Below are 8,730 nucleotides of genomic sequence, written 5' to 3' on the forward strand. Positions count from 1 at the left end.
ACGAGAACGATACTTGGTTATGACATTTATACGCTTAAACATACTTCAGTTATGATCATCATGCTTAACTACACCTTAAACTATGCTTTTATATCAAACAAGTCCTAAACTATCAAAATGCACCTAAAGGGATCAATTACAAACTTCAGGGCCTAAAGTGTAACAAAAACAAACGTCGGACAACCACACCCGCCACGCGACGTGAGGGTGCTAGGCGTCACGCGACGCCCTTGTTTCGGCAGAATGTGTTTCTTGAGCTGTTGTGCACGAAATCCCATTAACCTAAACCACCCAATCACCTTTAATCCACCTCTAATCACCTCCAATCACCTTCTAACTCCTCCATTATAAATACCCACCTTCTCCAACCCATTTGACACTTTCACAACTCTCTAATCTTCACTAAACTACTCTCTAATCAGCTGAGAATCTGAGTTTTGGACAGATTCGTGAAGACTTACAAAAGTGAGTGTAACTTGCTCATTTCTCAACCAAATCACTTGGTTCTTCTTCCTATTGCTTTGTTATGTCCTTGGGTTTGAATCCTTGGTTTTTCCTTGGAAGAATCATGCTTGGATTTGCCCTAAAATGGACTAAAACTTTCTGTTTTGTTTATTATTATTCAACCACTTGTTATTTCTTATCCAACTTGTGTCTAACACATCTCACACCAATGTCCTAATGCTTACAACCTCTTCTATGGTTGGGTAAGCTTAAAAACATGGTTGAGATACTTAAAATCAGAGGATTAAACCTCATAAACTTGGTGTTTTGATTAGGGTTTTAACCCACAAGTCATGTCAAACTTAGACTTTGATACATGAGTGATTATGGAACAACTTGGGTTGTCCAAACATACAATCCTCACATGATTTGATGATTTCTATTAGTTAGCTTATCTTACATACTCGTATAAACCTTAGTTCGTGACCCTCCTTGGTTGTCTTTACATCAAGAGAAGTGGTGAACTTCAAAGGGGTGCCTAAATGGAAGCTTAGACTTTCTACCCCATGCATGACATCCTTGTAACTAAGAGGTGCCTAAATGGAGATTTAATCTTCTACCTCCTACTTGACATATTGGACCTAAATAATATATAATATTTAGCCTAAGTATAAGCATATACTCCATTCGAACCTTTGACGTTAAACTTGTGTTTACATGTTAAAGAAGTAGAATATCATCCAAGACCTAAACCTTAATATGATTCTAATGGGTTCACTACCCATGAAAAACATTAAATAACCATATTGGTTACCTAGTGTCATATGATGGTTATAAAGTCTAAAAGATGATTATTTTCACATACACATATACTTTCGTTATACTAAGTTATTTCCATATTCTTAATCTTCCGTAAACGCCAAACTCACACACCTACGTTTCTCGTGTAGAAGGACTAGGTGCTCCAAGCTAAATCATCCACCAAACTTACTCTCGGAACTTCCAAGTCAAGACTTGTAAACCGTGAGTATACTCGATCCCTTTTTCCCCTTTACACTTTGGGATGCAACATGTATACCTATTCAAAACAACTTTTATGCTTAAACAAAACATACTCTATCTATGAACGTGACATGAAACTATTGAATAATTGCTATGCTTGTATGCTCTATGAACGATTTGGAACGTTATATGCTCATTAACTTTGCTAGCCCACCTTAACAATTATAGCGCTATAGGATTAACGCCCCGCCCGCTATTCTAATTGGGTATTGTTGAGTTAAACATTTCTATCCCGCTGAACGATTGGGATTAGGCTCTTTGTGCGTTGTATTCTTGGGTTTGATCATATAGTACGCCAAAAATTGCATTGCTAGTAAATTTATTCGCTATGTTACATGTTGGATATGAGTTTTTATTCTATTATGCTATGTAGTCAAACTTGTATACTCGCCTTTGCTTTTGCATTGAACTCTATTTTAATACATGTTGCAGGTTAATTATTGAGATGATATGCAAGACGAAACAAGATTTAGGGTGGACTAGATACACACCTAGATAAATCTATCTTTTGTTTGTTATGTATGCTATGAAACATTGTTGTTATTTCTTTTGAATCTTGTATGACAATTTAGTATTGCAATGAAATTTGAATTTAATTAAATATTGTCACATAGTGTTATGACGTCTCTAGCAATCTATACACACTTCGTCTCATCCCGATGTTTCCGCCATCGGTTGGGGTGTGACAGATTGGTATCAGAGCCATAACTATAGGGAATTAGGAAAAATTGCCATGCTTTTGCCCTAATCTATAGTTCTAGGAATTTTGCCTCTTATTTGTTGTTTAAAACTTTTGTGCTCTACCATGCATGCTTCCTAGCTATACTTCTATTAAAATTATGTGCCTTTCCTAAGGCAAACACTAATACACTTATGCTATTTTTATACTCTTGTAACACCAACGAGAAGAATTTACCAAAATAGGCGTGAAACCCACAATTTGGTAAACGACTCTCATTCTACCTTTAATCTATTTTGCACGAAATTTCACCATTAAGCTAGGAGTGACATCCACAACTTAATGGTAATTTCCATTTCAACTCTAGTGGACCCTCGTCAAAGTGTCAAAATTTTATTTTGATCGACGAGTACCAACCACATTTAGGGTACGAAATCGTCAAGTTAGGGGTGAAACCCGCATCTCGTCGATTAAGTCCCATTCCTCGATTTTTATTCTCGCCAAAGTCCCGAATGTTTCAATCATTTAGAGATGTGTAGTAACCGGAAGGGTAAGATACCGTTAATCGCTTCTCGACGAGAGTATCTTACTTATAGGCCAAAGCACAATATCTCTAAATCGAAAGAACTTTCGACCCACTTTGGAATAGTCGACGTTTCTCTACCCGAAACAATCCAATGTTTTATTGAGCCTCTCTTTTATGTATCTCAATTTATATGTGATTTTATACTTGAACGTTCGATCATTTCAAAATGTCGTTTTAATCATTTCGCACGTTATCGCAATCACAAACAATAATAATCCCTCGTGAACAAACTAAATTTACGATGCTTTCGTTTATTCATGTTATGCTATGTGGAATTCATGATTATGCTATATGAGACATTTAAACTTTTATGCTATGATAATCAACTTGAACTTTATACTATGTGACCCTTTATGCTATGTGATCAATTTCATTTTTCTAAAACAAGCATTATGACCAAGTCTCACTCTTTTCGTTCTTTTGAATCTTAGATGTCTTCTCGTCACTCCAATGCGTCTAGGAAGTCAAAGTCTCGCTCTACCAAGAAGATGATGGCTTTCATGGCCGATCAATTTGCGCGCGTCGTTCCAAAGGTCATTTCTGAGATTCGTGCCTCTGAAACTCCTCACTCATCCGTCGACTCTAAGGTCGAAATACGCAAACCCGCCTCGTTCAACTTTAAGCACTTCTCGTCGTGCAATCCAAGCCATTCACCGGCAATGATGGGGTGACCGCTATGCTCGAGTGGTTTGACAGCATAGAGGTCACATTCATCAATAGCGATTGCCCTGACGAACTCAAGACACGTAGCGCAACCGGGGTATTCCAAGCCCGCGCTCTTGAGTGGTGGTCGAATGAAAGAAACATCCGTTCGAACGAGTTGGCTTATGCGTTGACCTGGGAGGAGACTAAGGCCCTAATGATGGATGAGTTTTGTCCTCCGCATGAGCAAAGAAAGTTGGAAGAAGAATTTTGGGTTTTAAAGCAAGTTGGTGATGATAACCTAGCCTACACCACCCGTTTCAAACAACTCTGTTTCATTGTCCCTCACCTTGTTTCGACCCCTGATCGCAAGAAAAGCAAGTATATCCATGGTTTACCCCCTAGTATGCGTGACACAATCGAGGCAGCCAAACTCGATAGCATCGAAGACATTTACCGTTTGGCCGCGTCTTTGAACAACAACCGTATTCGCGATAAGCAAGCCGCAAACCCCGTTCCTTCGAAGCCAGCCAATCAAATCACCCAACAATCGAATAACAATAGGGGAAAGAAGCGAAAGCAATCCAACCCCGTTTGTAACGCGATTGTGCCACCTGTTAACCCAAACCCTGTTGCTCCTGATAACGCCCAAAGGTCGTACACTGGGATTCACCCCAAGTGTGCCACTTGTAACTACCATCATCCCGTCAATGCTAGGTGCCGCCGTTGTGGCAATTGTAACCGTTATGGACACGACACCGCCTTTTGTCGATACCAACAACAACAAGCACCACAAGCTCAGCAAGCACCACAAGCTCAGCAAGCGCCACAAGCTGCCCCTGCTCCTCAGAACGCAAGACCACCTAGGCATGTTTCAAATGTGGGGATGTTAATCATCTTCGTCCCCAATGCCCTCAATGGATCCAAGAGCAGCAGCAACCTCCTCGTGGACGCGCCTTCAACCTAAACGCGAATCAAGCACGCAACGACAATGATGTCGTTAATGGTACGTTTCTTGTTAACCATCTTTATGCTTCGATACTATTTGATACTGGTGCGGACAAAAGCTTTGTGTCCCTAGAATTCGAATCATTGTTAAATTGCACACGCTCTAAGCTACCTAAGTCGTTTTCCGTTGAAGTCGCCAATGGCAAGTCCATCTTAGTCGATTCCATTCTCCTCGATTGTCGTCTTACTCTTAACGAGCATGCTTTCTCTATTGATCTCATACCCATGCAATTGGGTAGTTTCGACGTCATCATAGGCATGGATTGGCTCCAAAAGAATCATGCTGAAATCGCTTGTCACGAGAAATTCGTTCGCCTACCTCTTCCATCCGTGATGTTTTACACGTTTATGGAGACCGACCTTCAAGGGGACTAAAGTTGATGTCCTGCACACAAGCGAACAAGTACTTACGCAAACAGTACTTTGCCTTTTTAGCCCACGTTGTGGAAGAAAAGGGCAAGGGAAAGAGTTTAAGTGATGTTCCAGTGGTGCGCGATTCCCTGACGTCTTTCCTGAAGATTACCCGGTCCTCCTCCTCCTCGATCTGTTGATTTTCGTATTGACCTCGTACCTGGTACGACTCCTGTTGCCAAGGCTCCTTATCGTCTTGCACCTTCCGAGATGCAAGAATTGTCTTCTCAGCTTCAAGAACTCCTCGATAAGGGTTTCATTCGTCCAAGTACCTCTCCTTGGGGTGCTCCTGTGCTCTTCGTTAAAAAGAAAGATGGTTCTTTCGCATGTGTATCGACTATCGTGAGCTCAACAAACTCACCATCAAGAATCGTTACCCTCTTCCGCGTATCGACGATCTCTTTGATCAACTTCAAGGCGCTACCTGTTTCTCCAAAATCGATCTTCGTTCTGGTTATCATCAACTTCGAGTCCTCGAAGAGGACGTTCCCAAAACCGCTTTTCGCACTCGCTATGGACATTACGAGTTCGTGGTTATGCCCTTTGGCTTGACCAACGCACCCGCTGTGTTCATGGATCTCATGAATCGTATTTGTAAACCATACTTGGATCGCTTTGTGATCGTCTTCATTGATGATATTCTCATTTATTCTAAATCTCGAGCCGATCACGAGCGTCATCTTCGCCTTATCCTTGAACTCTTGCGTACTGAACGTTTATATGCTAAGTTTTCTAAATGCGAGTTTTGGATCAAAGAAGTGCAATTCCTTGGGCACGTTGTTAGTGAAAAAGGAATCCATGTCGACCCTTCAAAAATCGAAGCCGTGAAGAATTGGACCGCGCCTAAATCTCCTTCTGAAATCCGTTCTTTCTTAGGATTGGCGGGTTATTACCGTCGATTCATCTCGAATTTTTCAAAAATCGCCGTTCCTCTCACTTCGTTGACTCAAAAAGAGAAACCTTTTGCTTGGGGTCCTGAGCAAGAGGAATCCTTTCAAACTCTCAAGGACTTGCTTTGCAACGCTCCTATTCTCGCTCTTCCTGATGGGAATGATGATTTCGTGGTGTATTGCGATGCCTCAAATCGTGGTCTTGGTTGCGTGCTCATGCAACGAGACAAAGTCATCGCTTACGCCTCTCGTCAACTCAAAATACATGAGAAGAATTATACTACCCACGACCTCGAGCTTGGCGCAGTTGTTTTTGCGTTAAAGATTTGGCGACACTACCTATATGGTACTAAGTGTGTGGTTTTCACTGACCATAAGAGCCTGCAACACATCTTTGACCAAAAAGAACTCAATATGCGACAGCGACGTTGGGTGGAATTTACTCAACGACTACGACTGCGAGATTCGCTACCACCCTGGTAACGCGAATGTCGTGGCCGATGCACTTAGTCGTAAGGCTCATGTAGATGTCATTCGTTGTTTTCATACCTCGAGCGATCTTCACAATCGCATTCGTGAAGCACAGTACTCCTCTATCAATGAGGTTCCATGGCTGTAGAAATACGTGGAGCATCTGAAAGTCAGCTCGTTTCAAAACCTGATGGTCTCCTCTATTGTTGCGATCGCGTTTGGATACCAGATCGTGACAATCTTCGCGACCTTATCATGAACGAAGCACACAAATCTAGGTACTCAATTCACCCTGGCGCTGACAAGATGTACCATAATCTACGTGCATCCTATTGGTGGCCCTGGTATGAAGAGAGACATTGCCGTGTACGTTCCAAGTGTCTTACCTGTTCGAAAGTCAAAGCCGAGCATCAACGACCTTTCTGGCCTACTCGAACAACCCGAAATTCCCGTTTGGAAATGGGATAGCATTGCGATGGACTTCATAACTAAACTCCCACGTACGCCTTCTGGTTACGATAGCATTTGGGTAGTCATTGATCGTTTGACTAAGTCCGCACAATTCATTCCCATTCGCGGAGGATTTCAAGGTTGAACGACTTGCTCGTGTCTATACCAATGAAGTCATACGCCATCATGGTGTTCCTCTCGACATCATTTCTGATCGTGATGGTCGATTCACGTCGCGTCTCTGGCAAACTTTTCAGTCCGCTATGGGTACTCACTTAAATCTTAGTACGGCCTTTCATCCCCAAAACGGATGGACAGACTGAACGTACTATCCAAACCCTAGAGGACATGCTCCGTTCTTGTGTCATCGACTTTGGTGGTAGTTTGGGATGTGCATTTACCTTTGATCGAGTTCTCGTATAACAATAGCTACCACTCCAGTATTCAAATGGCTCCTTTCGAGGCATTTGTATGGTCGCAAATGCCGATCTCCTTTAAGCTGGCACGAGATTGGTGACAAACATTTACTGGCCCTGAGATCATACAAGAAGCAACGGATAAGATTCTCCAAATCGTGACAATCTACTCAAGGCTCGAAGTCGTCAAAAGAGCTACGCAGACAAGGGACGCAAACCCATGGAATTCGACGTTGGGGACCATGTCCTACTCAAGGTGTCTCCTTGGAAAGGAGTGGTTCGTTTTGGTAAAAAGGGAAAACTTGCCCCTCGCTATGTTGGTCCTTTCAAGATACTTGAAAGGATTGGTAAGGTGGCTTATCGACTCGATTTACCTCAAGAGCTTAGCAATGTTCATCCAACGTTCCACGTCTCTAATCTAAAGAAATGTCTCGCTGATGAAGGACTTCAAGTTCCTCTCGAAGATCTTCAAATCAACGATACTATGCATTTCGTGGAAAAACCGGTAGAAATCGTGGACCAGCAAGTCAAGTTACTAAGGCGCAGTAAGATTCCTATCGTCAAGGTTAGATGCGAAGGAAAACGTGGCGCCGAATTTACTTGGGAACTCAAAAAGGATATGAAGTCAAAGTATCCTCATCTTTTCCCTACGTCTTCCTAAATTTCGGGACGAAATTTCCTAAAGGAGGGGAGACTGTAACGCCCGGCTCTTTTGTACTTTCCATTTATAGAAAGTTTTGTTCGTATTTCTATTTTTGGAAACCTCGTATTCTAGTAATCGTTTCCTCTCATTGTAATCATTATCAAACCGAGACTTGGATCATTAATGAAACTTGTATTTTGTTACATTATTGTTGTACGCACTCTAATTATGCTCGTATGATCGATTAATGAATCAATTTGTGCTTGAACGTTATTCTTGGAAACTATGTGCTAAACTTGTAATTAAACTAAACTTATGCATCGAACGTGTTTTGGACAAGAACGATACTTGGTTATGACATTTATACGCTTAAACATACTTCGGTTATGATCATCATGCTTAACTACACCTTAAACTATGCTTTTATATCAAAACAAGTCCCTAAACTATCAAAAATGCACCTAAAGGGATCAATTACAAACTTCAGGGGCTAAAGTGTAACAAAAACAAAAGTCGGACAACCACACCCGTCGCGCGACGCGAGGGTGCTAGGCGTCACGTGACGCCCTTGTTTCGGCAGAATGTGTTTCTTGAGCTGTTGTGCACGAAATCCCATTAACCTAAACCACCCAATCACCTTTAATCCACCTCTAATCACCTCCAATCACCTTCTAACTCCTCCATTATAAATACCCACCTTCTCCAACCCATTTGACACTTTCACAACTCTCTAATCTTCACTAAACTACTCTCTAATCAGCTGAGAATCTGAGTTTTGGACAGATTCGTGAAGACTTACAAAAGTGAGTGTAACTTGCTCATTTCTCAACCAAATCACTTGGTTCTTCTTCCTATTGCTTTGTTATGTCCTTGGGTTTGAATCCTTGGTTTTTCCTTGGAAGAATCATGCTTGGATTTGCCCTAAAATGGACTAAAACTTTCTGTTTTGTTTATTATTATTCAACCACTTGTTATTTCTTATCCAACTTGTGTCTAACACATCTCACACCAATGTCCTAATGCTTACA

Source organism: Helianthus annuus, chromosome 14, assembly GCF_002127325.2.
Source record: "Helianthus annuus cultivar XRQ/B chromosome 14, HanXRQr2.0-SUNRISE, whole genome shotgun sequence".
In the NCBI taxonomy this organism is placed as follows: Eukaryota; Viridiplantae; Streptophyta; class Magnoliopsida; order Asterales; family Asteraceae; genus Helianthus; species Helianthus annuus.